The 10574-nt window shown below is 43.2% G+C and overlaps 1 pseudogene; it reads left to right on the forward strand.

Moving 5' to 3' along the window:
• The first annotated feature begins 9180 nt into the window (after nt 1–9180).
• On the forward strand, nt 9181–10374 carry LOC112867227 (WAS/WASL-interacting protein family member 2 pseudogene; annotated as a pseudogene).
• Nucleotides 10375–10574: the final 200 nt, after the last annotated feature.

Raw genomic sequence — 10574 nt, forward strand, 5'->3', positions numbered from 1 at the left:
CTTGAGATACAAACCCCTTTTCTCTTTCTCCAAAATAATAATAATAATAACAATACCCAGAGAAATGTTGCCTTGATAGGGAGTAGATGATGCTCTGTGGTAAATATTGTTAAAGCAGTCTTAAAAAGGAATGGCTTATGCTGAATGTTTTTCCTTCTTAGCAAAGAAACTAAGAACCTAGGAAGGAAAACCCTTCAAAGTTCTCTGTGTATTAATCCCCCCAGTGGCAACTTCTGTAATTCAGCAAGGAAATTCTTTGGCAGCAGGATCAGACGGTAGAGTGCTGCTTCGGTTAATTTTATACTGCGGTTTCCAGAAATACAATCCTAATCTGTGTTTACTCATTCTCCTCAGACATAATCATTAACCCTGCCCTCCTCTTTTTTTGTGAATGCACGTGTGGGTCCCACCAGGTATAACCCAGCTTTTTCCTTGATCACCATGTACCACATATATGTATCCCTCCCCTCTCAGAAGAGCTCTGTTTACCCAGCCTTATCACCTACCCACAGTCTGCTCAGTTGCAGGAGACTGTGTGACAAGGGGCCATAAACGTGACACTGTCCTTGAAAGATACCAGTAAAATTTTACATGATTATCCTGACTGAGACGGGGGGGGGGGGGGGGGGAGACTCTTAAAGAGGAGTCAGATTATTTTCTTTTGTCAGAGGTTAAATAGATAATTAATTTGCATCTGTGCCTTTCCACAGCCATTTTACACCTGTCTGACAGAATAAATTACAAACCGTGAAAAAGAAACAGTTCCCTTATTTGAACATTGCTGAATAAAATCTTTGAGAGAGTTCACCTTTTTAAATGATTTCAAAATCATAAGCATCAGGTTCTTGTTTCCATCATTGTCAAGCCTCAACTCAGTTTGATCCATGAAGCGGTGAGTGCCTCCTCCAGGTGCTGGGTACTTTGAGAGGTCAAGATAAACATAGACTCTGGAGTTCTTCACCTGCCAGCAACGCAAGGCAGAGGAAAGGGCTGCGGAAGACTCGGCAGAAGAAGTTATAAGGAATAAGCTACTATTAATAGGGTGTTCGGAGAAGGTCTGTACAAGGGTCTTTTGAGTCTTGGTCTAATCCTTGAAATATGGGTTCAACGTCAACATATAGAAATGGCAGGGGAAAGAGGCTGATGGGCGGATAAGTAAAGGGGAAAGAGAGTGGGGCCAGGCAGGAGACTTGAAATTACATGAAACATGTTTTGCATTCAACTCTTCAGGCAGAAGAGTGCAGAACATTCTTAAACATGGAGACTTGGTGTGGTAATAGCTGGGTTTGAGAAGGCAATCTCCAAGGGCAGTCTGGGGGATGGAGTGTAGTCAGAGAAACGAGTGAGGAGAACTCTGGTGGTAAAGGAAGAGAAGGGTGGGGTCTGGACGAAGGCAGCAGGAATAGGAAATAGAGAAGCAGGAATAGACAGGAGGGAAGGAGATTCTTTTTTTTTTTTTTTTAATATTTATTTATTTTTGAGACAGAGAGACAGAGACAGAGCATAAGCCAAGGAGGGGCAGAGAGAGGGGGAGACACAGAATCCAAAGCAGGCTCCAGGCTCTGAGCTGTTAGCACAGAGCCCGACGTGGGGCTCGAACTCATAAACCACGAGATCGTGACACGAGCCGAAGTGGGACGCTTCACCGAGGGAGCCACCCAGGCGCCCCAGGAAGGAGATTGTTTAGAGCATGGTGATCAATTCAAGGTGCAAGAGAAAGGAGGAGAAAATGAAGATAATACTAAGATTTCAATGGTGATTTTTTTTGTTTGTTATGACATTATTAACAGAATTAGGAAAGATAAGAGGAGAAGGGGTTTTTGAAGAGGAGATAATTGGGCAGAGTTAAAAAAAAAATGAAAGAGTATCAATGGACATAAGAGTGGAAGTTGTCAGTGGAGTTGAGAACAGGAAGCCGGAGCTCTGGAGAGAGAAAGGGCAGGGATGTAGATTCGGGGATGACTGTCATAAGGCAATTAGTTAAAATATGGAAATAATTAGGCATCTAAGCTTTCTTCACATTGAATCACATGGAATGGGAGAATGGGAGAAAAATGAGGACCATGAGAAGGATCCACTATAGAGAAAGAAAAACCAGAAAAATGTAGTAACCCAAAGGCCAAAGTAAGATCTTTTTTTTTTTTCTTTTTATTGCCAGCGTGTCAGGGCTTGAGATGTGAGTGAGAGGGAAGAGAGCAAAAGCAATCGGTATAAAAATCCCTTTGTCAGAAGTTTAGTAGTGCAAGGAGAGAGGTGGTCAGCAGCCAGAAGGCATATCAGGTTTGAGAGAAGGTGTTTTTGTCATAGGAGAATTCCATAAATAAGATTCACTGATGGTGCGTGAGAGAGAAGCAAGGACCTAGGATATACTCTTGCCCGAGGTGTGGTCAGGTGCTACCATGGGGGGGTCATTAAAACCAGTGGTCCCACTTGCAAGGACGTCTAAGCTTTAGCTAGGCTAAATTCCTACAAAGAGAGGCAAGAGAGAGCAAGAACCTTGCAAAGCTCTAAAACAGTGCTGGAGGACTTGAACAACAAGATTTTAGATCCCCAAACACCAAAAGGATGGAAGGGGATCAAACCTAGGCTGCACATAAAGGGTCTTGCTTGGAGGAGGAGGAAAATCGCAGGAGCCTCTGGAGAAGGAGCCATCAGCTAGAGTGTGTTGGGGAGTGGAGCCAGCTGAAGTTACAAAAGGCTTGTACTGGCCCCGAGGGGGAGTGTGATAAGAAATCAGATGAATAACAGCGTTTCTAAGCGTCATGGAGGGTGCAGCTGAGATTAGAGAACATTGATTTGTAGTGCATCCATTTATATATAAAAATTGTACCATGTACATGAGTACTGGCTATCTAGCCAAGAGCTAATGCACACGTACAATATTTTATCTCCAGTAATGGTACTTAAATTTTTTTAGTAAACTCCAACAGTCAAACACAATTTTAACTTGACCTCCTTCCTGATGCGGGTGCATTTACTGAACACCGCCTCGTTGCCTTTGACTCACTCAGCATTTCTTGTTAGTTTTTAAAAACCAAAAAGAATTGATTTGTTTTCCTAGGCAGTTCTGAAATCACCCCAATCATTAAGTTGTATTTAGGAGAAAAGGAAGAAAAAGAGTTTCTATCCGGAACATGCTTATATTTTTTGGCAAGAAAAATCATCTTTCAGAGATACATCCTTGGACTCCCTGAGCTAAAGGGGACCAATGCTATCTTTACAAATGATGCACAATGAACCGGGGAGCATGTTGGCTCTGAACGTTGGAGAGCACCTTCATTGTCGTGGTTCTGTGACACTCTGTGACACTTGTCAGACACCTACCTACCTCTGAGTCCTCTGCCCTCCTGTTGGGTTTGGCTGAAATCACACAGAAGAGAAGCAAGGCAAAGAGATGCCAGGGAGCAGATGGCAATTTCAAAAGCATTTTTCCCTGGGGGCAGAAAAAAGGTTACAAAGAATGGATTCTGCTCTTACCTAAATTAATTGAATAGGAAGCTCATGATCTACTGTACCTAAGACAAATGAGTTGGGGGCAGGGACCGTATTTGAGAGAAGGAAGATGTTTTCACGAGTACTTTCCATTTCTGTAACTCTCCTGTAGAATACTAACAAGCATTTATCAGTGAACCTTCACTGCAGACCCAAAATGACAGGCATTTCTTTGTATTGATGGCCCATTAGAGAAGGACCATTGGTTCCCAGGATGTCTGTCTCTAGACCACTGATATGAAACATTGATGCTCTGGCTGAAGAGGTCATGGAAGTCAATGGTAAGGCTATTGCCTTTGATTCCCATCCCCCAGAAATATCTGGTCTTCAATTCTGCGTTTTTAGCCTTCATAATGCCAGCAACCCCAATCTGTATTGCTGAACTCCAGCTCCGACCTCACTGCCCATATCTCATTCAAAAGATCCTCCTGGCATTTAGTGGGAGGAGATATTGTTCTGGTTTTCATGTGAGGCCATGAAACAAGCATTAAATCATAAAGCCTAATGGTGGCAGTCAATGAAAGAACCCACACCTCAGACCTAATTGGGACCAGAATTCAAAGTAGACAATGCAAGTTTCCTTTTCCTCTCTTTTCTTTATTCTACCCCCAGGCACTGCATTTTCCTGGCTCTGCCCTGTGAGCCTCAATATCTGAACAATAATTATTCTTGTTACGCTCTTACTGTTATCATCATTACAAGAAGAAGCAATGTCTGGCAATGCATGTAATATTTAGCGCCTTAGAGGTGACGTCTCATTTAATTGTCACACACCCTGTGGATGTATGCAGTTGTCTACTAATGCATTTTCAATGTATTGCAAGTGCATACATGTCTATCCACACAAAAACTAGGTCTATGTCATTAACTTCCTGCCCTTCAACTTTATAAGTTGGTGTTTAAAGCTGGAAAGTGATTTTGTATTTCAGCCAAGGGATACCGAGGAATGCCTTAGAAAGCGACAAATAAGAAGCATGTATCATTCTTCTCAACCCATTTCTGTCCTTTTGGATACATCTTAACTTCCCTCTTGCTTTATTCTTTCATGACGCCAACCAATATTGGCCATGGAGTGGCCGATTCCAGACCTTCCCTCATGTCTACACATCTCTCTCTTGTTACTTGCTGCCAATAGAAGGAACATGACTGTCATCTGCTTTGAATGATCAATCAGTAATCCATTTTCCATTTTGAATGGGAGTCTTTTAATCATGCAGTGTACATAAAAAGGATACATTCATATTGGAAGAGGTTAGAGTCTTCAGAATCTATAGATGTCAATTCAACCCGTCATAGTCCTAGTCCTCCAGCCCCCTTGTAACTCACTCTGGACATCGGATTCTGGAAGGGGTCAGGCCCCCACTTTATCATTTCTGATGTTAATGTATTCCAGATGTTAAAAGGGGGAAAAAAAGGATGCTTGCTTAAGTGACATATGGTCACTTTTGTTTTGACAACTTAAAAAGGGGAACTCCATTTCATTGGAAGGGGAAGGAGTATTTCGAGTCCTAGGATCAGACCTTAATGCCCTTGCAACTGAGTAGGACACAAGAAAGGAAGCCCATTCTAGGGAGGCATTTCCACCTTAAAGGAGCCCTCAAAGGGTACAAGTGGGTAATAGTATCTATCATCCTGATATTAATAGGTCAGCAAGATGTAGAATTTTATCTCACTCCAGAGCCCATATCTTTAACCAGTATTCTACACTGCCTGCTTCTTATGCATCCCCCCTCTCCTCCATGAAAGAATGATTGCTGGTAAAGAGCTCATTGTGTTGTGCTTTGAAAAGTTCCAATCAGTAAGAACAGCCAAACTGGGTTCCCCAGTGTGTCTAAACCTATGTAGTATCATTGGAAACACACCAGACAGACAGACCTGGACCTGCCACATGCCGTTGTGTAAACCATGCACTCAGCCTCACATCACAGATTTCCACATCTATAGCCAAAGGATAATAGAGCTCGTGTCAGATTTTTGGTTCAAGGAGCCCCTAAAATCAGGGTTCAGTAAACTGTGTATTTCTATACAAATATTAGAGGCTTTTTATTATCCCAATTATCCCTCCAGTACTAATACTGTTCTCTCCTGATGGTTTTTTTCAAATGCACACTTTATCATGAAGAATGTGTCATCTGGTATCCCAAAGTAACGTTGGAGGCACTCAATAATTCATGGTTTCTATTGCCCTGCTATGAGATTCTGGGGGACGCATGGTATAATGCAAAGCAAACCGAACTAAGAAATGGAAGACAGGGATTTTGATCTGGCTCTACCCCTCATAACCCAGCTTCAATTTTCCCATCTATCAAGCAGAAAGGATAACATTCTATTTTGTGAGGGTCAAATGAGATTTTTTTTTAATGCAAGTGTTTTGTAAACTTGGACACTACATAAATGCAAATTATTGCTATCAATTCTCTTATGATACTGGAATCTGTACTTTCTGGCACAAAAAAAGCATTAAGTTTTCTTGTGCTCATTCTCATTAGCATCTGATTGAAACAAACAACATATTTGCTATTAATAAACCTGCTTATTTTTTATTTTCTGTTGTAGTGACAAGTGAAAGTTATAGGATAAGTTGTCCATGACCCTTTTGACCTGCCAAAATGGATAAAAGTATTTGAAAACAATAGTATTGGAAGGTCAATTTCCCACTCTTGACTGAAAAAAAAAATCCTTCCATACAGAACATGAGAGGGGCACCTGGGTGGCTCAGTCAGTTAAGCATCTGGCTTCGGCTCAAGTCACGATCTCACGGTTCGTGAGTTCGAGCCCCACATCAGGCTCTGTGCTGACAGCTCAGAGCCTGGGACCTGCTTTGGATTCAGTGTTTCCCTCTCTCTCTGCCCCTCCTCCACTCATGCTCTGTCTCTCTCTCAAAAAATTAATAAACATGAAAAAATATGAGAAAGGGTATCAGTGAAACATTCTCTTGCATTTTTATCTAGGCATCCTATCATAGCCTACCAGAGCCAGAAAACACCCAAACATGCTAATTAAAAGAAGAAAAGAAAGAAAGAAAGAAAGAAAGAAAGAAAGAAAGAAAGAAAGAAAAAACAGAAAGGAAAGAAAAGAAAAAGAAACAAAGAAAGAAAGAAAGAGAGAGAGAGAGATAAAGAAAAGAAAAGAAAAGAAAAGAAAAGAAAAGAAAAGAAAAAAGAAAAGAAAAGAAGCAAAACCCCAAAGTCAACTACAGCCATGAGATATTAAATCCTGTGTTCAAGGTTATGAGCGCAGCTTTGTCAGAGCAGAGTCGGAACCAGAACCCTCCCATCTCCTGGTTCTCTATCCAGTATTTTTCTCATCATGGCTCATTACTCCTGAACAAGTACACAAGCCAATTTAGGTGCTTATTATAGCAGATTTTTTCTTGAAACATAGTGGAAACCATGTGATATAAAACCCTTGTTGGTAAAGAAAGTCATTTATTCTAGCCATGAAGCAGGCTTCTTTTCCCCCCTGTAAAGCCATGGAGCACATAAGCAAATTTCATTTCAGATGATTTTCTTTTTTAATATAAAGACTCCCTCGTCAAAAGCAAATGCTGGGAAGGGGTTGGAAACCAAACTTATTTATACAATAGACACTTATCCAAGAAAATGGGCTGCAGAAAAATTAGCATGTCTTGAATGATGTTATTCTTGAAATGTCAATCAGTCATTACAGTATTTGCTTTTCTCATGGTATTCTCAAAATGGATTATTGTCCCTGAATTTTTAATAACAATTTAGTGGTTCAAAATACTGACAGTGATGTATGACGACAGCTTAGAAAAAGTGCTCTGGCTTTCTATATTGCATAAACAGAACACAATTGTATCTCTCCAGCCAGTGTCAGAATCATTCTCAACGAAGATAATGTTGGAGTCATCTGCCAAGAGAAGGTCAAAAACATATACAGAAAATAAATCATGACAAACATGGAATTGGGTAAAGGTTAAGGATCTAAAGACAAACACATACTTGAAAGCACAAATCAGCTCTTATAGAATAATAATTTAGGCAACCCCACCTCTATACTCCTAAATAGCTGGCTTAGTTGCTACATATATTCCCAGAAATATTGAAATATTCAATGGGACAATGATGAAAAATGTAACTGGTAGAGATTTTAGAAACTTTTAGCTCCATTAGAGCTTTCTTTATTCTGTACAGTGCCCCAAGACTAGCTATTCACCTGCTTCTCTGCACTATAGACATCCAACAGAGAAATGAGTGGATTCCAGAAATGTCATGCCAGTGACATTCTAAGAATTGTTGGATAACTTGGTCATAGCCTTGTGGGTAGTGGGCAGGACAAGAAGAGTTAGCTCATAAGCAATGGCTTCAGACCACGAGTCCTGGAGGCAATGCAAGAGCCTCAAACTCAATGAGCTGTCGCACTGGCTTGTCGTCCCAGCATCCATTCAGAGGGTCTCAGCAGTCTACAGTCGCTGGCTCGTGCAAAGCCAGCACCGTGAATAAAAAGGCTCCATTTGTATGTTCATAGACAAAAGGAAACTTCAGGAATCCTATTCACCGGGAAGTATTACATGAGCACAGTGGAGCTGTGCCTCAATCAACACAGAGGCTAAAGCCAAAGTGTTCTTTCCATTGCTTTCTATGGCTCTTTTCTGATGGAATTAATATTTATAAAACCAATGTGTCCCAGAGGAAAGCCCTACAGAAATAAAAAGTTGCGACAAAGAAAGGATTAGAAGATCTTTAGGCACTCTAGTCCTTTAATACGGCCCTAATCACACACAGCTTGGAGTGATAATTAATGTGTAGATCCAACTTCACCATTAAACTGTGGATTCGTTGAAGCTAAGACAGTTGCTGTTCATCTGCACACCTCACCCAGAGCATCCCGCTGCTTTGCACATGAGATATGCTCAATTCACACACGCTGATCTGTTGATTGTAAACTACATGTGAGTAGGAACTATGTCTTGTTCTCCATTAGAACCCATAGCTAACCCAGGACCGAGTACAAACTGGGTGCTCTACAAATGTTTATTGAACAAATAAATGAGTGAATGCCAAACTGACTCCAAGCTACCCTGCTTCAGCCCACCCCAAATAATTCCTCTATATGAATTTCTGTAGGCTCAATAAATTTAACCTATTTTCATGAGGCCAGGCCTCAAAGATCTACCCTAGCAGACTTCTCCACCTCACATGTAGCTGCTCTATCTATGCATGGGGGGAAAAAAACTCTCAATTGCACAGTGGAGCTAATTTTCCTCTGTGTCTTAATTCTAAAATCTTAATCCAAGCTAATGCTGGATTGTTTTATTTGATTTTTTTAACATTTTATTTATTTATTTTTTTTTTTGAGAGAGAGAGAGAGACAGAGCACAACTCGGGGAGGGGTAGAGAGAGAAGGAGACACAGAAACCTAAGCAGGCTTCAGGCTCTGAGGGGTCAGGACGGAGCCCTATGCGGGGCTCGAACCCATGAACCATGAGATCAAGACTGGAGCTGAAGTCCAGCACTTAACTGACTGAGCCACCCAGGCGCCCCTAAGGTTGGCTTGTTTTAAATAAATAAAGACAGAGGTGTTTAACATCAAAGGGAAGCTGTTCTCTTCAACCACACCTGTATCCTATTCTTTGAAGCTACTTTTATACACACAAAAATGAACAGCCACCGTAAGATTCCATGTGAGCATAATTCAACTACAACTTTCTTGAAATAAAACACACGGCTGAAGAAGGTGACCAACATTAACCATCAGAGTGCTCACTCCCAACCTCGAGAAACCCAAAGGAAACAGTGGTGGTTCTGGCTCTGGAGCAGTTGCCCTGAAGCCCGAGGGAGGTCTCTTTCTAGGAGGAGTGCCGCACCTCCGGCCTGCGGGAGCCAAGGACCTTTCAGAGAACCTAGCTGGTGAGCTGGCCCTAAAGTCCCCGGTTCACAAGCTGCTGCCCAAAGGTCACCGGTGTCTACAAGCCAATGGATGTGCTCAAGATGATACAGACAGAAGCCTAGCCTCCCTCCCAGAATTGTCCGGGAGGCAGGGACCCTCATTACTAGACCTCTCTCAGCTTAATACCACCAGCAGTACAGGCAGGAAGCACAGCTCTTGGGCTCCTCTTGCTCCACCTCTGCCTATGCACCGCAACAAAGCCCCAGTCTTAGGACAGAGAGAAACCCGTGTCGCCCACACCCGGACACAGGCTGCACCCTGGTCGAGAGGGACCTCCTGCTCCAACCCTGTCAAAACCACCTCTGTCCCCTGTGAATATCAGAATGGGACCACGTGGCCAATGTCTGGCTTCTCCTCCCCCATCTCGCTGCCAGCCTCCTGGGGTCCCCAGTGGACCCTCCAGTCCCACCAAGGAAGGGGTGGGTCCCTGAGCTGCCACAGAGGCCACCTAGGGCCTTTCCCTCGCTATAGAGTAATCGGCTACCTCCCCCAGTCCAGGACTCTCGCAGTCAGGGAGTACCACGCCCACTCCCTCACCCATGATCCTAAATGGTTCCAGAGATGCTCCGCCTTCCCCACTGCCACGCCGAATGCATGGGTCAGAACCCCTGAGCCCAGGCAAGCCCCCACCACGCCTCCCACAAGGACGCCAGCTGGGCCAGCCCCGCCTCCTCCGTCACCACCACCACTGAGGAATGGCCACAGCGATTCTATTGCCACTGTCGTTCTTTCTTGGATGATTTTGACTCAAAGTATTCTTCCCATCTAGTGGAAGACTTTCCTGCTCCAGAAGAATATAAAGACTTTCAGAGAACGTATCCCAGCAAAACAAACCCAGCTGCCCATAGAGCCTCGCCTCTGCCACCCATTCTCAGGGGAAGAATGGCTTGGTCCTGTTCCTCAGGAGGAGAATGGACCTTCCCCTCCTCTGCCCAAATGGTCCCTTCCATTCCCTTGAAACCTGCATGACAGCTCCTGACTGCGTGCTTCTCCAGTGCAACCCACTCCCTAGACAGCAAGCGTCCTCCCCACTCACCTCCACCTATGCATTCCGCCTCTACACTTGGTGATCGGACTCTTTATATTTAAAGACAGTAGGATCTCAAACCCTGCATGCATCCCTCCTCCTGCAAGCCCTGCTAGCCAACTCGGGGGAAAGCTTCCATGTC

Source organism: Puma concolor, chromosome C1 (genome assembly GCF_028749965.1).
Source record: "Puma concolor isolate L17-30 chromosome C1, mPumCon1.1.hap2, whole genome shotgun sequence".
In the NCBI taxonomy this organism is placed as follows: Eukaryota; Metazoa; Chordata; class Mammalia; order Carnivora; family Felidae; genus Puma; species Puma concolor.